This window comes from Symphalangus syndactylus, chromosome X (assembly GCF_028878055.3).
Source record: "Symphalangus syndactylus isolate Jambi chromosome X, NHGRI_mSymSyn1-v2.1_pri, whole genome shotgun sequence".
NCBI lineage: Eukaryota > Metazoa > Chordata > Mammalia > Primates > Hylobatidae > Symphalangus > Symphalangus syndactylus.
This window is the reverse complement of record NC_072447.2, coordinates 57121948-57148497: the sequence shown is the minus strand read 5'-3', so window position 1 is coordinate 57148497 and position 26550 is coordinate 57121948. Positions and strand designations below refer to the sequence as shown.

Sequence of the window (26550 nt, the reverse complement as noted above, 5' to 3'; positions counted from 1 at the left end):
TTGCAATCCTAATTTCAGACAAAATAGACTTTAAACCAACAAAGATCAAAAAACACAAAGAAGGGCATTATATAATGGTAAAGGGTTTAATTCAACAAGAAGACCTAACTATCCTAAATATATATGCACCCAACACAGGAGCACTCAGATTCATAAAGTCAGTTATTAGAGACCTACCAAGAGACTCAGACATTCACACAATAATAGTAGGAGACTTCAACACCCCATTGACAGTATTAGAGAGATCATTGAGGCAGAAAATTAACAAAGATATTCAGAACCTGAACTCAAAATGGGACCAAATGGATCTGATAGGCTTCTATAGAACTCTCCACCCCAAAACAACAGAATGTACATTCTTCTCTTCACCACATGGCACATACTCTAAAATCAACCACATAATCAGACATAAAACAATCCTCAGCAAATGCAAAACAACTGAAATCATACCAATGACACTGCTGGATGACAGTACTATTAAAATAGAAATCAATACTAAGAAAATCACTCAAAACCATGCAATTACATATAAATTGAGCAATCGGCTCCCGAATGACTTTTGGATAAATAAGGCAGAAATCAAGAAGTTCTTTGAAACTAATGAGAAGAAAGATATAACATATCAGAATCTCTGGGACATAGCTGAGGCAGTATTAAGTGGAAAATTTATAGCACTAAATGTCCACATCAAAAAGTTAGCAAGACCTCAGTTTAACAACCTAAAATCACAACTAAAAGTATTCGAGAAGCACAAGCAAACCAACCCCAAATCTAGCATAAGACAAGAAATAACCAAAATCAGAGCTGGACTGAAGGAGATTGAGACACACAAAAAAATTCAGAGGATCAATGAATCCAGGAATTGGTCTTTTTAGAAAAATTAATAGTAGACCACTAGCTAGACTATAATAAGAAAAGAGAGAAGATCCAAATAAACACAATTAGTACTGACAAAGGGGATGTTGTCACTGACCTCAGATAAATACAAACAACCATCAGAGACTACTACAAAACATCTGTATACACAAACAAAACCTAGAAGAGGTGGATAAATTGTGGGACACATACACCCTTCAAGACCTCTCTTCTTTATAAATTACACAGCCTCAGGTACTTCTTTATAGCAATGCAAAAATGGCCTAATACACATATCCTTTCCAACATCAAAAAGGCCCCTTTCTAGGGTACATGGCCTTCAATCTCAGGACCCTAAAAATAGGAAGTAGTGTCTCAGAGCAGATAGGAAAATAAATCATTTTGCACTAGAACCTCTCTCTCATGAATGAAGGGATGTCATCTCAATTCCATGACATCTTCTTCCTCTATTCCTCTCCCTGCTGTCACCAGTGAAAAATACCAGCCAGCAGCCAAGCCAAGAATTTCCCTATTACCTGAGGTCCACCAAATGGTTGATTTATGCTTCTCCTCCTTGCTTAGCAAGTAATTAGAAATGATCTAGAACCTGCTGAAACTGGACAATGACATGGGCATGGCTATATAAGGGATAAAGAGAGAGACTATTTTGAAGGGCACCCATTAATTTCACAGGCATTATAAAACTAAATGCCAAAAAACTCTTGGCAATGCCTGATTGGGACATACAGGTGTTTTATTTCCTCTCTGGCAACAGAACTCTTATTTTCTTCTCTAGCTATCTTTTGAAAGTCAGATTCCTGACTTTGCTCGAATATGTGACAGTGACAGAAAGCAGCATTGGGGAGACATATATACTGGCTGAGTGGTACCTTCTTTGCCTACCTGAATGTTATAAGAAATCTTTGCTCTTTTTTATCCTCTTTAAAAATCTATTAAAGCTTCTAGTGTTCTAATGAGAGTATGTGGAATTGTGACATTGGATGCCAGCAAATCTGTAAAAGGAAAGGACATTCTATATGGTGTAGACAGAAGAGATTGTAGAAAGAGAATCTTTCTACACAGGCACACAAGCAAAAACTGAGGGGAAGCCAGTGAGTTTCACTAGAGATCCCTCAGGCCCATATACATAATCTCAGTAAATATTTAGAACAATCTGCTTTTGAGAGGTAGGATTTATTAATTGTGTTGCATAGTTGAGGGAAACTGAGGTCCAGGCACATTGAACTACTTGCCCAAGGTTTTACAACTGTGTTAGTCCAAATGGAAAAAAAGGGCTGTTGCCATTGAATCAAGAGCTAATAATGGCTTCACAGGATCTTCTGTTCTTCTCATAATTGTCAAGCCTTGGTCAGTGATGCCCTGGTTAAAATGGCTACATGGAATGAAGTGGCTGAGGAGCAGGCACAGTGGCAAAACTGTGGCAGGAACCCCTGGTTTGTCATATCTAAGTATATACTTTGGTGACACTGGCTCTGGAAGAAATCTGAAAAAAAAAAAAAAAAAAAAAAAAAAAAAAAAGATTAAAAAGGTTCCAGGATCACAGGAAGTTAATCTGAATTATGGTCCAGGAGTATGAGTGGATAGTAACTCGGATCCCCAGATGTTTTCAAAGATTAAAGGGAAAATGTATCTGACGCAATTCAAGATACATAAATGCACGGCCAGAGTGAATTGGGTATTGAGGGACTCTGAATGAACAATGCAGTATTTGAGACAATTGGTACTTAGTGAAATACTAGGTTTCTTTATTTTTATTTTTATTTTTTATATACTTTAAGTTCTGGCGTACATGTGCAGAACATGCAGTTTTTGTTACTTAGGGATACATGTGCCATGGTGGTTTGCTGCACTCATCAACCGGTCACCTACATTAGGTGTTTCTCCTAATGCTGTCCCTCCCCTAGCCCCCCACCCACCAACAGGCCCTGGTGTGTGATGTTCCCCTCCCTGTGTCCATGGGTTCTCATTGTTCAGCTCCCACTTATGAGTGAGAACATGCAGTGTTTGGTTTTCTGTTCTTGTGTTAGTTTGCTGAGAATGATGGTTTCCAGCTTCATCCATGTTCCTGCAAAGGACACGAACTCATCCTTTTTTATGGCTGCATAGTATTCCATGGTTTATATGTGCCACATTTTGTTTTCTTTTGTTTTCTTTTTTTTTTCTTTTTTTGAGATGGAGTCTAGCTTTGTCTCCCAGGCTGGAGTGCAGTGGCACGACCTCGGCTCACTGCAAGCTCTGGCTCCCAGGTTTACACCATTCTCCTGCCTCAGCCTCCCAAGTAGCTGGGACTACAGGCACCCGCCACCATGCCCAGCTAATTTTTTGTATTTTTAGTAGAGACGGGTTTTCACCATGTTAGCCAGGATGGTCTCAATCTCCTGACCTTGTGACCTGCCCGCCTCAGCCTCCCAAAGTTCTGAGATTACTGGCATGAGCCACCGCAGCTGGCCGCCACATTTTCTTTATCCAGTCTATCATTGATGGACATTTGGGTTTGTTCCAAGTCTTTGCTATTGTGAATAGTGCAGCAATAAACATATGTGTGCATGAGTCTTTATAGTAGAATGATTTAAAATCCTTTGGGTATATACCCAGTAAAGGGATTGCTAGGTCAAATGGTAGGGAAATACTAGGTTTCTTAATCAAAGTTACTTCACTGAGCATCCATAAGTAGCAAACATCTGACATCTCTTCCCCCTTATGGCCACTGTCTACACATGTACAGTTTGTCCACTGCACAAAAATGGCCCCTAAGGAGGGTTAGGTGGGAATTGAATTTTCTGCCTCTGGAATGGAGAAAAGGTGTCCTTTTCTACTATACTCACACAAAGGGGCAAGTTTTTCTAATTTTCCCTAAGGCTGAATTTCCATTTCATTTTGGTACAACATTGCTTTACTTTTTCTTTGGAAATTTCTCTCCCCACCCCTGCCATTGGAGATGAGGCTGGTGGGATTTTTCTTTCTACTAGCTCAACTCCTCCCACCCTAGGGGTACACCCATGGGCTAAGCTGGATGAATTTGGATCTCCTGTGATCTTCAGCTTGGGAACAATGACACAAGGATGAGAGGTGTCCAGAGCTGAGTCACGAAGTTGATGCTAAGCAAGAACTGAGCATGAGTTCTTGTTGCTGAGCCTCTCAGAGCTCCCTGGCACCTGTGCTTCCCAAAGACTGAAATTTCATATATTCCTCTGAACATCTTCATCAAAAGATGCATGGTTTTAGAAGGAAACTGTGGCTCAAGGATTCATTTCCTGGTGTTTAACCAATACAAAAGAGATGAGAATCAGAGCCCTTTGAAGTTTTATTCATCAAAGCCAATATTCATTCAACCATTTATTCAACAAACTCAACTGAGATTTTTTTCAATTATCAGTGGTCACTTTTTTACCTTTTAAAGTTTGTAAGTCATTATGCCTTTTAAAAGCAATGTGTGCCTTTAAGGAAATGTTTTTTATTTTCTCAGATATGTTATCAAATGCAAAATATATCTTATAATCGATAGTGTCTGAGAGACCCAATCAGAAGGATCTAGTAGTTGGTGCTCTTTATACTGAAATGAAAGGTCTTCCTTGGGAAGTTCCATCAAAACACGTACCCAAAGAGATCTGGTTTGATGAAGATCAGGCCTCAGCATCAATCTATCTATCCCTTATTATTGGTACTTTCATATTTTCACAATTTCCTCTGTCTTCAGCAAGAATCTGTTTGCACTCTTCTGCCCATCATGGTGTTAGTACATATATATAGTTAAACTGACTCATGTTATTTTGTTCTCAATATATAAAATTACCAGGCGACTGACTGAATAGCCCAGCTTTCTCCAGGCTTCATTTTATATTCTACTTAACAGGTGGGTTGAAATGCTCAGGTTACAAGCCCTGAATCACCTATCCTCAGTTCTCAGTCAGAGCTTGCAAAGGATGTGTCAGTCAGATTTCTAACTCTGGGATAGATACCATATCTAGCAGATAGTAAGCTTTGAGCAATAAGTCATGTGTTTGCTTTATAAAGTTTGACTCTCACTTTAACAATTTCTAAAATCAAGATGGTTCATGGAGAATATCTAAAAATCATCAACTACCTTCTAAATAAACTCTTCTTTTACATAAAAATGAGTTTGTTTTATCTTGTGCTTATAAAAATTGTTATTTCTATATGTGAATGAGGTTTTTTAAATAGGAGATCAATTCATGGCATAGTTACATTATGTGCACCATACAGCCACTGTATCAGAGGAGTCAAAATTTAGAAATAAGGGCAGATGTGGGAATAGAACCTAAGCTTCCTAAGAAATTGAAGTTTTCTGGAGCTTCTTTGAAGACTGGGATAGTATTTGCTCATTTGGAGCATTTAGAGATAACACATGGGAAGATGCATTGGAAACTTAAGTGTTCTTCAAGTGCAAGTTATTATAGCTGGTTGTTCAGGCTGAAAGGAATTCCATCTCAGAATAAGAACAATTTCAAGAGGGCAGACACCACAAATTAGGCATTCTCACAACCATCACTGAACCTGACAGCAAACAGAATACAGAAGTAGTGCCTGCCATGAAAATATTGAACCAAATCAATTATTAATTGGCAGGTGTGTATGAAATTTTTGATTTTGAATTACTGATGGGTAGATCTCAAGGATGTCAAGGCAGAAGGCCACCTTACTCCACCAGGATGTGAAGATGAGTGGTTGGAGAAGAAAAAGGCATGCCCAGGGGCTAAGAACTCAGTAAGACCCAAAGGAAATCAGGTGGAGGTGCCAAATTACATTATAATGTATATTTAACCATCGAGCAGACACTGTACTATAGGTTGAGGTTACAAATGTGAATGAGATAAAATATTTGCCTGGAAAGGAAATACTCACAATTCAGTGATTTGGTATCAGAGAAGTCAACACTAAACTGTAATACATGATTTTTCTTCTGTTACACTATATGTTTAAATCTGTGCCTTAAAAATAGGTTTGAGGCATATCACTCAAGACTTATGTCAAGTATTAATCAGAGCACCAACAAACATGTATGTGAGACTAATAAAATACTGGTGTGGGGAAATCTGCACAGATATTCGCACTCCAGCGTCACAATTAGCCAAACGTTTGCACTCTAAAACACAGAGCTTTATGTTTCCCCCTTTAAGACGGATCCTAGAGAGTTGTTTCATCAAAATAAAAAATTTCATCCAAGATGGAGCTTCCTTCATAATTTTCTATGAACGTAAAGGAAAATGTCTTTGCAGCTTCTTTACCTGCCTTTGTAAGTACCCCAGTTAATTCCTAATAGTGGACATTAGAGCAATTCCTGAACTCACTAAAGTGCTTGCACTTAAGAAATTTACTTGTATAGGATTTTCAAGGCTTTTATCTTTTCTTTCTTTTTAAAAAACCACTTTATTAAGGTAGGATTGACATATAAAATGCTGCACATTTTTAATGTATACACCTCAATGAGTTTGAGGATAAGTATATACCTGTGAAACTATCATCATCATCAAGGCCATAAGCATATCCATCACCTCCCAAAATTTCCTTACTCTCTTTATTATTATATTTTTTCTTCTTTTTTGGTAAGAACACTTAGCATAAGATCTACCCTCTTAGCAAATTTTAAGCATGCGATACAGTATTGTTAGCGATAAGCACTATGCTGTGTAGATCTCCAAACGTACTCATTCTGCATAACTGAAACTTTGCACCTTTTGAACATCACCTCCCCATTTCCCCCTTCCTTAAGTGCCTGGCAACTGCCGTTCTACTTTCTGCTTTTATGAGTTTGACTATTTAAGAGTCCACATATAAGTGAGATCATGCAGTATTTTTCTTCCTGTGTCTGGCTTATTTCATTTAGCATAATGTTCTCCAGCACTGTCCATGTTGTCACAAATGTCAGGATTCTCTCTTTTTTAAGGTGGCATAATATTCCATTTTATGTATACACAATAATTACTTCATGAATTTGTCTCTTGGTGGGCATTTAGGTTGTTACATATCTTGGCTATTGTAAATAATACTGCAGTGAACATGGGAGTGCAGATATCTCCATGAGATCCTGATTTCAATACTTTCGGCGATATATTTAGAAGTAGGATTCCTGGATTGTATGGTAGGTCTATTTTTAATTTTTTGAGGGCCTTCTGTACTGTTTTCCATGATGTTTGTACTAATTTACATTCCCTCTAACAGGGTATAAGGGTTCCCTTTTCTCCACATTTTCCCCAACACCTGTTATCTTTTGTTTTTTGATAGCCATCCTAACAAGTGTGAAGTGATATTACGGTTTTGATTTGCATTTCCCTGATGATTAGTGATATTGAGCATTTTTTCATATACCCGTTGGCCATTTGTATGACTTCTTTGGTGAAATATCTGTTCAGGTCTGCTGTGGTTTGAATGTGTCCTCCAAAAAACGTGTGTTGAAAACTTAATCCCCAATGTAACAGTGTTGGGAGTGGAGCCTAATGAGAGGTAATTAGGCCAGGAGTACAGAGTGAAGGGATTGCAGGAGTGGGTTCCTTAAAAAGGATAAATTTGGCCCCCTCTTGCTCTCTCTCTCTTACCCTCTCTGCTCCTCCACCATGGGATGATACAGCAAGAAGGGCCTCACCACATGCTGGCCTCAATCTTGGGCTTCCTAGCAAAGTTCTGTTCATTATAAAGTAGTCTGTGGTATTATTATAGCAGCACAAAATGAACTAAGACAGAGTTCTTTGCCCATTTCAAAATCAGATTGTTTTCTTACTATTGAGTTGTTTGAGTTTCTTATATATTTTGGATGTTAACCTCTTTCCAGATGTATGGTTTGTAAATATATACTCTCGATCTATAGATTTTCTCTTTACTTTGTTGATTGTTTATTCTGCTGTGCTGAAGTTTTTTTAATTTGATGTAATTCCATGTGTCTATTTTTGCTTTTGTTGCTTGTGCTTTTGGAATCATATTCAAAAAACTATTGTCAAGACTAATGTCAAGGAGCTTTTCCCCTATGTTTCCTTCTAAGAGTTTGTGGTTTCAGGTATTATGTTTAAGTCATTAGTCCATTCTGAGTTGATTTTGTGTATAGTGTAAGGTAAAGATCCAATTTCATTATTCTGCCTGTGGAGATCCAGTTTTTTCAACACTATTTGTTGAAGAAACTGTCCTTTCTACTTTGTGTACTCTTGGCACCCTTGTTGAAAATTAATTGACCATATATGTATGTGCTTATTTCTGGGCTCTCTATTATGTTCCATTGTTTTATGTGTCTGTATACATATGGGTTGGTATACACACATATATTTCCTTATTCTGTCAGTGACAGCATCTAGAAATAACAACACCCCAATATCAACAAGCACATTTAGAACAAAGATCTTGGTTTCTAATACCATTCTCCAACCAAAAGAACCAGTATTCCTTGGAAAAATGGCTGTTTCTAGGACTGGGGCAGGAAATATACAAGATGAGTCTGGAGCATCTTATAGTGATAGAAAGTAAGGAAGTGTTAACAAACACAATCACACACAATGATGGGAGTATATCAGTGTGATACAGGAGCAACTGAAAGAATTCTTAATGGCAAAAGCTGGACCAGTTTGAGCAACAAAGGAAATAAAATAGTGTTAAATTATAGACCAAAGTATAAAACAGGTATCCCTGGGTCCATTATGATATAAATGATTAAATAAACAAACAAATGGGGAAGAATAAATAAATCTCTCACGCAGAAGATACTCTGTGTGTAAATATTCTGCCCTTAGTGATGTAGATATAACTCCCTACTCTTAGGTGTGGGATGTGCATAGTGACTTCCTTCCAAAGATTACCATATGAGAGGGGAAAACAGGGTAACTTTACAGTGGAGAAATATGACAAACACTACTTCAGCCAGGAGATCAAGATCAGCATCATCAGTGATAATTCACTTTGACAGCATGTGCCCTTGATATGATATGATGAGATTGGCACTTTATCTTTGCAGCATTCTTCTGAAAATCCTACAAACCCAGTATAATGATAAAAAAAAATCAGAAAAATACTAAGATACCTTGGGGTGCATTCTACAAAATATCTGTTTAGCCCTCCCTACAACTGTCAAGGTCATTGAAAACAAAGACTGAGAAACTTTCACAGTAAGAGGAGTCTAAGGAAATATGTTGACTAGATGTGATATGGTGTTTGGAATAGGAACAAAAAGAGGACATTGGGCAAAATTTGAGGAAATTTTGGAATTGAAAAATTGAGGAAATCTGAATAATGTGCCAACTTTAGTTAATAATAATGTATCAATATTGGTAAATTAATTGTGGTAAATGTACCATAATGATATAAAATTTTAATAGGATGGGAAACTATGTGTAGGCATATGATAACTATTTGTACTATTGCATATTTTTCTAAGTCTAAAACTATTTTAAAGTAAAATATTTTAGACGGAGTCTCGCTCTGTCACCCAGGCTGGAGTGCAGTGGCGCGATCTCGGCTCACTGCAACCTCCGCCTCCCGGGTTCACGCCATTCTCCTGCCTCAGCCTCTCCAAGTAGCTGGGACGACAGGCGCCCGCCACCACGCCCGGCTAATTTTTTGTGTTTTTTTAGTAGAGATGGGGTTTCACCGTGGTCTCGATCTCCTGACCTCGTGATCCGCCCGCCTCGGCCTCCCAAAGTGCTGGGATTACAAGCGTGAGCCACCGCGCCCGGCCTAAAGTAAAATATTTTAAAAAGTAATGTATTATATACTCATTCTAGGAAGATGGAATAGATGTACTTTTCCCTATTTCTATGGCTAAGTACAGCTAAAAACTTGGACATTATGGATAAAACAAACACAAGAAGACTCTGAAACATGGAAAGACAAAGACCGAACAGACTTTCGGGTCTCAGGAACAACATGGCAATTAGTTCCCTGGGTTTTCTTTTTTCCCTTGTAGACCCCAGAATGAGTATTGGAGAAGCTAGCAACCCAGAAACAGCAATTGGCATAGAAAAGAAAAAGTCCTAAGTAAAGCCTTTTTTCTCTCTAGCTAAATGAACAGAAAAATGAAGCCTGGCAAGACAGACAACTTTTACGTAATAACTGCTTTACTCTAGTCAAATCTATTGATTTCAGCAATATATCTAAAGAATTATACACCATAACCAAGAAAGGCTCATTCCAGGAACACAAGGCTGGCTCAATATTTGAAAATCAATGTAATCCACCATATTAACAAGCTAAAAAAATCACATGATCCTACTCATTGATGCAGATAAAGCATTTGACAAAATCCAACACTCACTCGTGATAAGAACTCTCACAAAGTAGGAATAGAGGGGAACTTCCTGAGCTTGACAACAAAATCTACCAAAAAAAAAAATGCATAACTAAAATGACACTTAACAGTAAAAGGCTAAATCTCAAAGCACTATACATTGTATGATACCATTTATGTAACATTCTTGAAATAACATAATTATAGAGATATAGAAAAGAGGAGAAGTTTCCAGGGGTTAAGGATGGGAGGAGGAAATGGAGGGGGAAGAGTGATTATATATGGGTAGAAAGAGGGAGATCATTGTAGCAATGGATTACTTCTGTATCTTAATTGAAGTGGTTATATCAATCTACACATATGACAAAATGGCATAGAGCTATATATTCACATTGTACCAATGTCAATTTCCTAGTTTTAATATTGTACTAGAGTTAAGTAGGATAACACCAATGGAGAAAACTGAAGGAAGGATGTACCTCTCTGTACTATCTTTTCAACTTTGTTGTGGAGGTTGCAGTGAGCTGAGATCGCACCACTGCACTCCAGCCTGGGCAACAGAGCAAGACTCTGTCTTAGAGAAAAAACAAACAAACAAAAAATACAAAAAAAAAAGTTTTTCTTAAAAAGTGAACTAATAAGAAAAAGAATAAAGGACTAAATTATTTCTTCTAAGATGAGAAACAAGGCAAAGGTGTCCAGTCACACTGCTGTTATTCAGTGTAGTACTAAAAGTTCTGGCAGGAGCAATAGGAGAGACAATAAAATAAAAGGCATACAGATTGTAAAGGAGGAAATAAAACTATCCCTATTTGCAGATCACATGATTGTTTACATAGAAAATGCCAAAAATCTACAAAAGTACTCCTAGAACTAGAAAATAGATTTAACAATTTTTCAGGATACAAGATCAACATGTAACAATTAATTATATTTGTACATCTAAAAGTGAACATGTGAAAACCAAAATTATAAACACAATACCATCTATAATCTAAATAAAGTGAAATACTCAGGTATAAACTTAACAAAATACGTCAATCATCTGTATACTGAAAATTACAAAAGGCTGATGACAAAAATCAAAGATGGCTTAAACCGAAAGATATAACATGTTCATAGTTTGGAAGATTCAACATAGTAGAGATGGTAATTTTCCCCAAATTGATCTATAGGTTTTAATGCAATTCCTGTCAAAAGCCCAGCAAGTTTTCGTAGACATATTTAAGCTTGTTCCAAGACTTACATGGAGAGGCACAGGCTCAAGTATAGCCAACATCATCTTGAAGAACAAACTATGAGAAAGTGCTCTACCTAACATTTAGGCCTGATTTATAGCTAGAGTATTTATGTGTGAACACTCTAGCTATATATTAGTATGATATTGGTGTAGAGATAGATACAAAGAACAATTGGTATTAGTGTTGTACAGGTAGAAGAATAGATACATAGATCACTGGAACAGAATAGAAAGCCCAGAACTGCTCTATACAAGTATGACCAACTGATTTTTGACAAGGGTACAAAGGCAATTCAATGGAGGAAAGATAATCTTTTCGAAGTTGGGTAGCATGATGCCTCCAGCTTTGTTCTTTTTGCTTAGCATTGGAGGCATCACACTGTCTGACTTTAAACTATATCACAAGGCTAAGTAACCCAAACTGCATGGTACTGGTACAAAAACAGTCACATAGACAAATGGAACAGAATAGAAAACTCAGAAATAAGACTGCACATCTACAACCAAGTGATCTTCAACAAACCTGACAAAACAAGCAACAAGGGAAAGGATTTCTTATTTAATAAATAGTGCTGGGAGAGTGGGTCAGCCATATGCAGAAAATTGATACTGGACCCCTTCCTTACACCTTATACAAAAATTAACTCAAGATGGATTAAAGACTTAAATGTAAAACCCAAAACTATAAAAACCCTAGAAGAAAATCTAGGCAGTTTCATTCAGGACATAGGCATGGGCAAAGATTTCATGATGAAATCACCAAAAGCAAATGCAACAAAAGCAAAAATTGACAAATGGGGTCTAATTAAGGAGCTTCTGTACAGCAAAAGAAACTATCATCAGAATGAACAGGCAACCTAGAGAGTGGGAGAAAATTTTTACAATCTATCTATCTTGTAATTTTGTTTAAGTTCCTTGTAGATCCTGGATATTACAAGAAAAAAACAAACGACCTCATTAAAAAGCAGGCAAAGGACACGTACAGGCACTTCTCAAAGATAAGATATTCATGTGGCCAACAAACATTTATTTCAGATAAATGAAAATTTATGTCCACACAAAAACCTGTACATGAATGTTCATAGCACTTTTATTTTTTTATTTTTATTTTTTTTATTATACTTTAGGGTTTTAGGGTACATGTGCACAATGTGCAGGTTTGTTACATATGTATCTATGTGCCATGTTGATTTCCTGCACCCATCAACTCGTCATTTAGCATTAGGTGTATCTCCTAATGCTGTCCCTCCCCCCTCCCCCCACCCCACAACAGTCCCCGGAGTGTGATGTTCCCCTTCTTGTGTCCATGAGTTCTCATTGTTCAATTCCCACCTATGAGTGAGAACATGCGGTGTTTGGTTTTTTGTCCTTGTGATAGTTTACTGAGAATGATGTTTTCCAGTTTCATCCATGTGCCTACAAAGGACACGAACTCATCATTTTTTATGGCTGCATAGTATTCCATGGTGTATATGTGCCACATTTTCTTAATCCAGTCTATCGTTGTTGGACATTTGGGTTGGTTCCAACTCTTCGCTATTGTGAATAGTGCCGCAATAAACATACGTGTGCATGTGTCTTTATAGCAGCATGATTTATAGTCCTTTGGGTATATACCCAGTAATGGGATGGCTGGGTCAAATGGTATTTCTAGTTCGAGATCCCTGAGGAATCGCCACACTGACTTCCACAATGGTTGAACTAGTTTACAGTCCCATCAACAGTGTAAAAGTGTTCCTATTTCTCCACATCCTCTCCAGCACCTGTTGTTTCCTGATTTTTTAATGATGGCCATTCTAACTGGTGTGAGATGGTATCTCACTGTGGTTTTGATTTGCATTTCTCTGATGGCCAGTGATGATGCGCATTTCTTCATGTGTTTTTTGGCTGCATAAATGTCTTCTTTTGAGAAGTGTCTGTTCATGTCCTCTGCCCACTTTTTGATGGGGTTGTTTGTTTTTTTCTTGTAAATTTGTTTGAGTTCATTGTAGATTCTGGATATTAGCCCTTTGTCAGATGAGTAGGTTGCAAAAATTTTCTCCCATTCTGTAGGTTGCCTGTTCACTCTGATGGTAGTTTCTTTTGCTGTGCAGAAGCTCTTTAGTTTAATGAGATCCCATTTGTCAATTTTGGCTTTTGTTGCCATTGCTTTTGGTGTTTTAGACATGAAGTCCTTGCCCACGCCTATGTCCTGAATGGTATTGCTTAGGTTTTCTTGTAGGATTTTAACGGTTTTAGGTCTAACATTTAAGTATTTAATCCATCTTGAATTAATTTTTGTATAAGGTGTAAGGAAGGGATCCAGTTTCAGCTTTCTACATATGGCTAGCCAGTTTTCCCAGCACCATTTATTAAATAGGGAATCCTTTCCCCATTTCTTGTTTTTGTCAGGTTTGTCAAAGATCAGATAGTTGTAGATATGCGGCATCATTTCTGAGGGCTCTGTTCTGTTCCATTGATCTATGTCTCTGTTGTGGTACCAGTACCATGCTGTTTTGGTTACTGTAGCCTTGTAGTATAGTTTGAAGTCGGGTAGCGTGATGCCTCCAGCTTTGTTCTTTTGGCTTAGGATTGACCTGGCGATGCGGGCTCTTTTTTGGTTCCATATGAACTTTAAAGTAGTTTTTTCCAATTCTGTGAAGAAAGTCATTGGTAGCTTGATGGGGATGGCATTGAATCTATAAATTACCTTGGGCAGTATGGCCATTTTCACGATATTGATTCTTCCAACCCATGAGCATGGAATGTTCTTCCATTTGTTTGTATTCTCTTTTATTTCATTGAGCAGTGGTTTGTAGTTCTCCTTGAAGAGGTCCTTCACATCCCTTGTAAGTTGGATTCCTAGGTATTTTATTCTTTTTGAAGCAATTGTGAATGGGAGTTCACTCATGATTTGGCTCTCTGTTTGTCTGTTATTGGTGTACAAGAATGCTTGTGATTTTTGTACATTAATTTTGTATCCTGAGACTTTGCTGAAGTTGCTAATCAGCTTAAGGAGATTTTGGGCTGAGACAGTGGGGTTTTCTAGATATACAATCATGTCATCTGCAAACAGGGACAATATGACTTCCTCTTTTCCTAATTGAATACCCTTTATTTCCTTCTCCTGCCTGATTGCTCTGGCCAGAACTTCCAGCACTATGTTGAATAGGAGCGGTGAGAGAGGGCATCCCTGTCTTGTGCCAGTTTTCAGAGGGAATGCTTCCAGTTTTTGCCCATTCAGTATGATATTGGCTGTGGGTTTGTCGTAGATAGCTCTTATTATTTTGAGATACGTCCCATCAATACCTAATTTATTGAGAGTTTTTAGCATGAAGGGTTGTTGAATTTTGTCAAAGGCCTTTTCTGCATCTATTGAGATAATCATGTGGTTTTTGTCTTTGGTTCTGTTTATATGCTGGATTACATTTATTGATTTGCGTATGTTGAACCAGCCTTGCATCCCAGGGATGAAGCCCACTTGATCATGGTGGATAAGCTTTTTGATGTGCTGCTGGATTCGGTTTGCCAGTATTTTATTGAGGATTTTTGCATCAATGTTCATCAAGGATATTGGTCTGAAATTCTCTTTTTTGGTTATGTCTCTGCCAGGTTTTGGTATCAGGACGATGCTGGCTTCGTAAAATGTGTTAGGGAGGATTCCCTCTTTTTCTATCGATTGGAATAGTTTCAGAAGGAATGGTATCAGTTCCTCCTTGTACCTCTGGTAGAATTCAGCTGTGAATCCATCAGGTCCTGGACTCTTTTTGGTTGGTAAGCTATTGATTATTGCCACAATTTCAGAACCTGTTATTGGTCTTTTCAGAGATTCAACTTCTTCCTGGTTTAGCCTTGGGAGGGTGTATTTGTCAAGGAATTTATCCATTTCTTCTAGATTTTCTAGTTTATTTGCATAGAGGTGTTTGTAGTATTCTCTGACAGTAGATTGTATTTCTGTGGGATCGGTGGTGATATCCCCTTTTTCGTTTTTTATTGCATCTATTTGATTCTTCTCTCTTTTCTTCTTTATTAGTCTTGCTAGCGGTCTATCAATTTTGTTGATCTTTTCAAAAAACCAGCTCCTGGATTCATTAATGTTTTGAAGGGTTTTTTGTGTCTCTATTTCCTTCAGTTCTGCTCTGATTTTAGTTATTTCTAGCCTTCTGCTAGCTTTTGAATGTGTTTGCTCTTGCATTTCTAGTTCTTTTAATTGTGATGTTAGGGTGTCAATTTTGGATCTTTCCTGCTTTCTCTTGTGGGCATTTAGTGCTATAAATTTCCCTCTACACACTGCTTTGAATGTGTCCCAGAGATTCTGGTGTCTTGTGTCTTTGTTCTCGTTGGTTTCAAAGAACATCTTTATTTCTGCCTTCATTTCATTATGTACCCAATAGTCATTCAGGAGCAGGTTGTTCAGTTTCCATGTAGTTGAGCGGTTTTGAGTGAGTTTCTTAATCCTGAGTTCTAGTTTGATTGCACTGTGGTCTGAGAGACAGTTTGTTATAATTTCTGTTCTTTTACATTTGCTGAGGAGAGCTTTACTTCCAACTATGTGGTCAATTTTGGAATAGGTGTGGTGTGGTGCTGAAAAAAATGTATATTCTGTTGACTTGGGGTGGAGAGTTCTGTAGATGTCTATTAGGTCCACTTTATGTAGAGCTGAGTTCAATTCCTGGATATCCTTGTTAACTTTCTGTCTCGTTGATCTGTCTAATGTTGACAGTGGGGTGTTAAAATCTCCCATTATTATTGTGTGGGAGTTTAACTCCCTTTGTAGGTCACTGAGGACTTGCTTTATGAATCTGGGTGCTCCTGTGTTGGGTGCATATATATTTAGGATAGTTAGCTCTTCTTGTTGAATTGATCCCTTTACCATTATGTAATGGCCTTCTTTGTCTCTTTTGATCTTTGTTGGTTTAAAGTCTATTTTATCAGAGACTAGGATTGCAACCCCTGCCTTTTTTTGTTTTCCAGTTGCTTGATAGATCTTCCTCCATCCCTTTATTTTGAGTCTGTGTGTGTCTCTGCACGTGAGATGGGTTTCCTGAATACAGCACACTGATGGGTCCTGACTCCTTATCCAGTTTGCCAGTCTGTGTCTTTTGATTGGAGCATTTAGCCCATTTACATTTAACGTGAATATTGTTATGTGTGAATCTGATCCTGTCATTATGATGTTAGTTGGTTATTTTGCTCATTAGTTGCTATAGTTTCTTCCTTGCCTCGATGGTCTTTACAATTTGGCGTGTTTTTGCAGTGGCTGGTACCGGTTGTTCCTTTCCATGTTTAGTGCTTCCTTCAGGAGCTCTTTTAGGGCAGGCCTGGTGGTGACAAAATCACTCAGCGTTTGCTTGTCTGTAAAGTATTTTATTTCTCCTTCACTTATGAAGCTTAGTTTGGCGGGATAGGAAATTCTGGGTTGAAAATTCTTATCTTTAAGAATGTTGAATATCGGCCCCCACTCTCTTCTGGCTTGTAGAGTTTCTGCTGAGAGATCAGCTGTTAGTCTGATGGGTTTCCCTTTGTGGGTAACCCGACCTTTCTCTCTGGCTGCCCTTAACATTTTTTCCTTCATTTCAACTTTGGTGAATCTGACAATTATGTGTCTTGGAGTTGCTCTTCTCGAGGAGTATCTTTGTGGCGTTCTCTGTATTTCCTGAATCTGAATGCTGGCCTGCCTTGCTAGATTGGGGAAGTTCTCTTGGATAATATCTTGCAGAGTGTTTTCCAACTTGGTTCCATTCTCCCCATCATTTTCAGGTACACCAATCAGACGTAGGTTTGGTCTTTTCACATAGTCCCAAATTTCTTGGAGACTTTGTTCATTTCTTTTTATTCTTTTTTCTCTAAACTTCCCTTCTCTCTTCATTTCATTCATTTCATCTTCCATCAGCGATACCCTTTCTTCCAGTTGATCGCATCTGCTACTGAGGCTTCTGCAATCTTCGCGTAGTTCTCGAAACTTGGCTTTCAGCTCCATCAGCTCCTTTAAGCCCTTCTCTCCGTTGGTTATTCTAGTTATCCATTCTTCTAATTTTTTTTCAAAGTTTTTAACTTCTTTGCTATTGTTTTGAATTTCCTCTCGTAGCTCAAAGTAGTTTGATTGTCTGAAGCCTTCTTCTCTCAACTCGTCAAAGTCATCCTCCATCCAGCTTTGTTCCGTTGCTGGTGAGGAACTGCGTTCCTTTGGAGGAGGAGAGGTGCTCTGTTTTTTAGAGTTTCCAGTTTTTTTGCTCTGTTTTTTCCCCATCCTTGTGGTTTTATCTACTTTTTGTCTTTGATGATGGTGATGTACAGATGGGTTTTTGGTGTGGGTGTCCTTTCTGTTTGTTAGTTTTCCTTCTACCAGACAGGACCCTCAGCTGCAGGTCTGTTGGAGTTTACTAGAGGTCCACTCCAGACCCTGTTTGGCTGGGTGTCAGCAGCGGTGGCTGCAGAACAGTGGATTTTCGTGAGACCACAAATTCAGCTGTCTGATAGTTCCTCTGAAAGTTTTGTCTCAGAGGAGTACCCGGCTGAATGAGGTGTCAGTCTGTCCCTACTGGGGGGGTGCCTCCCAGTTAGGCTGCTCAGGGGTGAGGGACCCACTTTAGGAGGCAGTCTGTCCATTCTCAGATCTCCAGCTGCGTGCTGGGAGAACCACTACTCTCTTCAAAGCTGTCAGTCAGACAGGGACATTTAAGTCTGTGGAGGTTCTTGCTGAGTTTTTGTTTGTCTGTGCCCTGCCCCCAGAGGTGGAGCCTACAGAGGCAGGCAGGCCTCCTTGAGCTGTGGTGGGCTCCACCCAGTTCGAGCTTCCTGGCTGCTTTGTTTACCTAAGCAAGCCTGGGCAATGGCGGGCGCCCCTCCCCCAGCCTCGCTGCCACCTTGCAGCTTGATCTCAGACTGCTGTGCTAGCAATCAGCGAGACTCCGTGGGCATAGGACCCTCCGAGCCAGATGCGGGACACAATCTCCTAGTGTGCCGTTTTCCAGGCCCGTTGGAAAAGCGCAGTATTAGGATGGGACTGACCCGATATTCCAGGTGCCGTCTGTTTCCCCTTTCTTTGACTAGGAAAGGGAACTCCCTGACCCCTTGCGCTTCCCGAGTGAGGCAATGCCTCGCCCTGCTTCGGCTCGCGCACAGTGCGCTTCACTGACTGTCCTGCACCCACTGTTAGGCACTCCCTAGTGAGATGAAACCAGTACCTCAAACAGAAATGCAGAAATCACCCGTCTTCTGTGTCGCTGGGGCTGGGAGCTGGAGACTGGAGCTGTTCCTATTCCGCACTTTTATTTGTTATTGCCAAAAACTGGAAACAATAAAAATGGGTGAATGGTTAAACATACTATGTTATATCATACTATGGAATAGTACTCAAGAATAAGAAGAAATGAAATATTGATAATGCAATAACTCAGATGGCTCCCAGGGGCATTATGCTGAGTGAAAAAAAAGTTATCTCAAAAGATCACATACTGTATGATTCCATTTAAAGAACATTCTAAAAATGACAAAATTATAGAGATAGAGAACTAATAGTTGCTAGGGTTTAGAGATAGTGGAGGAAAGGAGGCTGGGTGTGAATGTGGTACTAGGAAAGTCTTTATGGTAATGGTGCAGTTCTGTATCTTCATTGTGATTGTGTTGTATGAATCTACACATGTAATAAGATGACACAGAACTATTAGTACGTTTATTTACTACTCCTTTATTTTATTACCCACGGTAAGTTGGTACAGTAGGCAGTAGAGTATGCCTGGAAACCATTGCTATACTAGGCGCATCAACAATTAACTGGGTCAGATTGCAAACTACATCAATATCGCCTTCTCTTGATAAACTAAGTATATTTCAACTCAGTTTCCCGTTGGTAAGGCGCTAAAATGCCTGCAATCTGGAGCCCAGCCTGTCTGAACTTAAGGCCAGTTACAAGTTGTTCTGGAGGGTGTCACAGCAGGGACCTCTGTTACATATAGAGAGAGCTTTGTCCATCAGGAAGCTTTCTCATTTAGTGCTTTTTCTCCTCCTGAGAAGTGCATGTAAAAAGTTGGACTGGATAATCATTTAGTTCAATTAAATCAAAGGCTTTTAAATTTAGTACTCATCAGAATCACCCAGGGTGCTTGTCTGAAAGGGATCATCTGGGCCACCCTAGGGATTCTAATACAGGGGGTCCATAGATTTCATTTTGAGAAACATAGAGCTAACCTTTCTGTCTTTTGAACAGGCTCGACAGTGGGAACTATTTGATTCTTTTTCTAACAGTTGCTTTCTACCTAGATTGCTGGGAGGAACAAACTAATAAAAAGTGGCCCCAACTTATCTTTCTACAATGAGTGCTTCACAAATGCACAGAGATAATGTAGTAGCCTGTTCACTTGCTGCTTTCACCTATTATTTCTGCAGTCACCTCTCACTGAGTGCTCCATAGCCGAGACAAGACAGAAATTAACCCCAGGGGAGGCAAATCTATATAGTGTCTGGGAGAGACGAACTGCTCTACTCTTTCCTCAGCTATCTACTCTCATGCACCTGAATCACACATGCCAATTAGAAACAGATGCAGATAGCATATACCCTGAGCAGTCAAGCCTTCTGTTCTAAAAAGCACATTGATCTTTGGTTTCCTAGTGCTTGAACTAGAATAAATGCTAACTTTGGATCATTTCTCCTAAATGCACATGTGGCACCCCACAAACTGTGTATGGTTTATAGATACAATATAGGGATTCGTAGAGCATTTCCACATATAGAAGTATTCTACTCCAACTGCACAAGGTAATCAATAAAGAAGCTAATTTTCTGGCTCAGAAAGAAAATTCGCCCACCCTCTAATACTGCAGATGACTGTGTGTGTCCTGTCACAGGGTCCCCATATGGAGAAGTCTTGTTTTCACAGGAGTTTAAAGCCCTGGACTTTAGTTTGCCATGCAGTGATGCAAACTCAGGTGTTTCAGAACAGACAGGGCAGAGAGAAGCTGGAATCACTACTTGTGCATTCTACGTGGACTCCAAAGCCCTCACTCTCTCATTCTAGCTCCTATCCTCCTGCCTGGAGGACAGCCAAACAAATATTAAGCTAGATATGATTGAGTGCCTCTTGCATTCCAGGCCTATACTAGGAATGTTATCTAATTTCACCTTCTTAACAACTCTGTAATACAGAGAGTATTTTTATTAGCTGGGTTCCCTAGAAAACACAGCATTGAGCAAGGATTAAGGGGCTAATGCTTCATTTGGAAGATGTGTTCTCAGGGCAGTGAGAGTGAGGGAAATGTCCAACAGACAGGAAAGGCTAGGAAACAAGCAAAGAGAGTTATTACTTCACTGGCCACTGTTTCATCACAAGCCTTGAAGAGACACAGCTGACTGCTCAGCATGTCCACCCAGTCATATATGGGGGGTATCTTTGCACAAGCTGTATGCAGAAACCATGTTTTAGAAGATTGCTTCAGAAGGAGAAAAGGAGAGGAAATATATTTGCCTGGCTTAGTCTTCTGTCTCCCATTGGTTAACATTTGCCCTGAGGGTCAGCAGGATTTAACTCCTTCATTCCTCCAGGTTGTTTCATCAAGCCCTTGCAGTAGGTGCTCTGGATGCCAGATTCTACTCCTTCTGGTGTGGTACTTCACTGGAGTATGGAAGTGGCTGAAGGAGCCAAACTACAAAAATGTGATTTATCAGCTTCATAAAGTTGGTCAGTATATCAACTGAGTCTTTTAGGAAGCAGATGCTGAAACGGAATTAGGAGTGCATGAGGTTTATTGGCGGTGCAATTCCTAATGAATGAAGCGAAAAGAAGGATCAGGCAGAGAAAGCCTTCAGACCATAATGTAGAACTGACACCTGTGAAAGGGAAGTGGGAGGAATAAGATAAAGCGGAGGGGGAGCCACAAACTGGTACAGATCTGACAAAGTCTCAGCCAATCCTCAAAATAGCCAGGGCCTTGCCTGCCATGCTCAGACACTGGCTAAGGGCCTCCAAGGAAGAGCATGGTCTCAGCTCAAAATCTGGAGTGCTAACACTTGGACAATGTCACCTAACTGTATTCCTTGAGGCCCATCAGCAAGTTCTTTCTCAAAGGGAGATCAGAGCAGTGTACCTCCATGGCTGCCACAGTTGGCTACAAAGGCAGCTGAAGTGAAGCCAGTAGCTGAGATCAAGAGACAAGTGAAGAGAAGAAAATTTGAGGAAGTCCAAAAGATATGTCTGATAAAAGACTGTCCCCATTTAAGATATGCAAAAGATACTCAATACATTATATAAATTATTTAAAGACAGTGCTGGTAAGTCTAGTTTCCAGGATTTGAGCTCAGTTTTATCTGAAGTGGAGGCATTTGATTCTCCGGATTCAGCTCTGGTATCATACAAATTTGTGGCAGGCAAGATACTAATGAAGTTTCTGCTAAGGGAGTCCTGTAATTTGATTAGGTGTGTCTCCTGGCTATTGTTGTTTCTCATTTTATAGCATTCAAACCTGTTTCCCTGGTCTTTCTGGAGATTCTGAAAACTCCTTAAACATCCATATCTTTTTTTCTATTTAAAACAGCTAGAACCTGATTGATGGCTACAATAAAGGGCCCTTGAGAGGACAGTACTCTTTTTTTAAGTGTTCGTTTGCTTGTTTTTATTTGTTTTAGAGATGAGGTCTCCTGCCTCAGCCTCCTGAGTAGTTGGGGACTAGAGGTGCCCACCGCCATGTCTGACTTACTTTTTATTAAATATTTTCTGGATGAAGTTCCAGAAGTTCATGGAGTATAGTTTGTTAAATTAAGATGGTGACATAGTTGGCAGAAAAATGAACCCAAGGCAAACCCATTATATCTTATTCCTTTTAATTTCTGATTTCCTACTATTATGAAGAACCACAGATTTCCAGGTATCCCAGGTTATCAATATGGTTCTTTTCAGATATCATGGAATGGTTAAGGGTAAGCTGAGGAGTATGAAAGGGGCAACTGAGTCACCAGAGTGTCATGGTCCCAGTGTTGTGTTGGAGCCTATCTATTTTGGCTCATGAGTGCTGATTTATAAATTTTCTGGAATTTTGCAAATGTTGGTAGCTTGAAATTGATTAGGGCAGAGTATTTGCACCATGAATATTGGGAAAGCCTACACATAAGCCTTTGCCCCCATCCCCTCAGTGTTAGCTAAAATTTACCTCCATAGCTCTTGAAATGCATTCTTCCCTTGGTACTCTGTGGGATCTTAGAAATCCACTATTCTATGGGATCAGATTTGATGTTTGTGATACGATATGAGAGGCATAGAGCTCTGCCTCCTGCCCTGAAATTCCCCATCTCCACTGTTGCTATGTGACAAACCACCCCAAACTAAGTGATGTTAAGCAACAAAATTTGTTATGCTCACAGAGTCTGTGGGTCAGGGGTTCATATGGGACAGAGTAGGGATGGTTTGTCTGTGCCACACCATACACAGAGCCTCCAATGGAAATATCTGAATGGCTAGGGATGAACTGAATGGCTAGGGATGGAATAATTTGGAAGCTTCTTCACTCACATACCTGACATCTGGGCTGGGACGACTCAAAGCCTAGCTCATCTGAAGCTATCAACTGGAACACTACACATGGCCTCTCCATGTGTCTTGAGCTTCTTACACCATGGCAGTTGGATCCAAGAGGAAACATCCTAAGAGGGATGTCTAGAGACTGAGTGTTTAAAGAACCTGTTGTAAGTTGCATGACCTTTTCTGACTCAGGCTTAGAACATTGCATCACTCTGTAAGAGTTCATATGTCCACCCAGATTCAAGGGAAAGGACTCAATCTCTTGATTGAAAATGTCACAAGAATTTAGAGCAGTGTTTTCAACCATGCCCGTGTCAACACATAATTGTCAAAAATTTTGAAATACTACTACTATTTAGGATTCATTCCTCTAAATCAAACATTGTTACCAATCAAAACACAACTTCTCCTGGAAATCAATATTGTATCAGTATATCATAGATGCTCCCAGATGTTTTGTTTTGTTTGTTTTTGTTTTTTGTTTTTTGTTTTGAGACAGAGTCTCGCTCTGTCGCCCAGGCTGGAGTGCAGTGGTGCGATCTCACCTCCCTGGTTCACACCATTCTCCTGCCTCAGTCTCCGATTACCTGGGACTACAGGAGCCCGCCAGCATGCCCGGCTAATTTTTTTTTTTTGTATTTTTTTTAGTAGAGACAGGGTTTCACCGTATTAGGCAGGATGGTCTCGATCTCCTGACCTCGTGATCCACCCACCTTGGACTCCCAAAGTGCTGGGATTACAGGCGTGAGCCACCGTGCCTGGCCTCAGATGTTTTTTAATGTGATAGCCAGACTAGAGCAGATCACCATGGGCTGGAGGAATCAGAGAACATGCAAGACCTGGGTGCTTAGGACAGGAAAGTGTGAGGGGAGATATGTGGGGACAGAAGAGTTACCTCTCAAATTTGCATGTAGCTAGTCCTCCTTGTTGCTTTCATAGGGAAAAGTGCAGAGTGCAGAAAAGTCACTCATGTCTCAGAAGCCCTCAGGGAAAGGAGAGACTCCCCACTTCCATAACCACCAGTCTCTTGTTTGTCTGTCTCTAAATCTCTGAGCTAAGTTCTGGGATGCACTGGCAACAAGCAATGGCACACTCCCTACTCTCCAGGTACTTGCCATCGAGTGGGAAAAATCCAGACAAATAAATGGATGTGTTTGGTGTGATAAACATGAGGATAAAAGTAAGATACTGTGGGACCACAGAGGAGAGGCAGCCAACCCAAACTGAGAAATAAGGAATGGCTTTGAGGATGAGGTGGGGTGGCCCTGTAGTAGGTAAGGATTTCCCAAGTAAATGGCTGTATGGAAGGGCACCCGGGCAGAGGACTTGTGCTGCCCAGCCATAGGAAAATGTGTGGGGGTTTCTCATATTTCAAAATGGCTGGAGCCTGCAGTGCAACAAGGGATGGTATGAGAGGAGGCTGATGATTAAAAATCGAAGTAGGGCTGACATTCTTCTTAGGCTGAGCTGTTTAAACTCTATTCCGTAGTTTGTAGGGAGTCATTTGAGCATTGTGTGGTTGAATATGATATGTAAGGATTTGCATTTGCAAGGATTACTCTGGCTAAAGTTGGGAAACTGGTTTGGAGTGGGAAAGGTATGAAGGTAGAGGCACTAGTTAAGATATGGCTTACTATAACAGAGGTTACACATACTTATATTACTATAGTAACATAGGTAATGGTGGGGAGTACATAGACAGGAATATAGATTCAGGATATATCATGGAGGTACATTTGTCTTGTCTTAGTGACTGATTAGATTTGGAAACTTAAATAAAACGGATAATCTGTGATGGCTGGGGGCAGGGGTAATGTCACCTTTCACACAAATAAGCAATGCAGAAGATGGAGGGAGAAGGGTGGAAGAGATAGGCACAGTGATAAATGAATGCAGCTTTAGACCTATTACACTGGAGTAACCTGTAAGGCAACCAGATGAAATCTATAGAGAGAGGTCTGGAGGAACAGATTTAAAAGTCATTAGCATGTAACCACATGGTGAATGAATCCACAGAAATTAATGGGTTTGCCTAGGATGGGTATAGAGTGAAAAGAGAAGACTGTCAAGAACAGAACCCCAGGGAGCAGTGATTTTATGGAATAGACAAAGGAAGAATGGCTGCAAAGGAGACTGAGAGACTGAACAGGGACAACTGGAAGAAAGGAGAAAAATTTAAAAAAGAATTGCCCCAGGAAATTTCCTTTTGGGAAAATTAAGAATTTCAGAGTAATTGAAGAAATGGTTCACTTCCACTTGGAAACAAAAAGAGGATCTGTGAAAAACACTCTGTAAGGGAGATGCTACCCTTGGGGAATTAGTAACTGAAGGATAAACCTATGCATTTGTATAACTCTCTGATTGTTGAATATACTCTATTTTCAGCTGCAGCACATTTTATAAAGCTGACAGATTAGGTTTCATGATACAGCTCAATTTCCTTTTAATTTCATGATTTTTACTTGTTTTTCTGTCTTAAACCATGCACAGTGTAACCATAACAATGACAACAATAATAAAGAAAATGATCCATAATCCTTTAATTTCCAAATAAACTGTTTTTTGTTTTTAATATTATTTGTCTATAAGAAATTTTGTAGCTATAATATTAACATTTATATACTGCTAAATTTGCTTGTTTACAAATGTGGTAAGTGTATTTCAACATAGATACATAGGTATTAAGAACTGTGATTTTAAATATCTGCCTACTATTCTGTTATATGGTAATACTATAATTTACTGTCTATTTCTCTATTTTTTAATATTTAAACTGCTTTTAAATTTGCTAAATTGAATGCATTTATGCATAATGAGTCTCTCTAGACACTCCTAGAGTTAAGGAATATCATTACAAATTTGAATAATTCTGAAATTTCAGGATAATATTATAATACAGTGATTCAGAACTGAGCTCAAGGTTTAGTTCAATTATGTCTTTGGTTTTAGTTATTGCCATGGTTGAAATCATCCTAGATTTCATGCTGTTCTTGTGATAGTGAGTGAGTTCTGATGAGGGCTATAATATAAAATAGACATTTTGGGAGATGTTTATTGTTAATAATTGTATATGTGAATTCATATTTCAAATAATCTCATTGTTAATCTTACAAGTTCGTTAGCTTCTGGGCAAGTCTGAGTAAATCCTCATTGTTTGTTTTTTTAAAATCTCATTTACTGTCCAAAGAAGAGTTTGTACTAGGAGTAGAAGTTTTGGCCCTGCCTTTTTATTTTTGTTTGCTTGAGCTTACATTATTAGTGTTACCTAAAATCGTGTTTGATGAATCTTTCTGTCTGTCTGTCTGTTTATCTGTCCATCCATCCATCCATCCACCCATCCATCCATCCATCCATCTGGCAGAAATAATTTCTAGACCCTTAACCACTTTATGAAGGTTTGTTTAGCTAAAACCAGATTATATGAGCCATTAATTTTCTTAACTGTGTGGATGTAAACAGCAATCTATTGTAACATGCTACATTATGCAATCTGATGAGAGAGGCACTGAACCATGAGCGACCCATGACTCTAGATTTGTGGATCAAATAAGGATGCCTTATAGTAAATAATGGTAGAGCTTTCTGCTTTTTAATTCATACATCAATATAACTTGAAATTCTAATATTTCTTCCTGATATGGTTTGGCTCCGTCCCCATCCAATTCTCATCGTGAATTATAGTTCCCATAATCCGTACATGTCGTGGGAGGGACCCAGTGG

The 26550-nt window shown here is 39.2% G+C and overlaps 1 long non-coding RNA gene across 1 annotated transcript in view; it reads right to left on the bottom strand.

Annotated features, from left to right (window-relative positions):
• Positions 1-2030: 2030 nt before the first annotated feature.
• The window catches only part of LOC134736055 (uncharacterized), a 141718-nt gene continuing 117198 nt past the window's right edge, over positions 2031-26550 (bottom strand). The window contains exon 2 of the long non-coding RNA XR_010119759.1: positions 2031-2359. This is a non-coding gene — a long non-coding RNA (uncharacterized lncRNA). The remainder of the gene's footprint in view (positions 2360-26550) is intronic.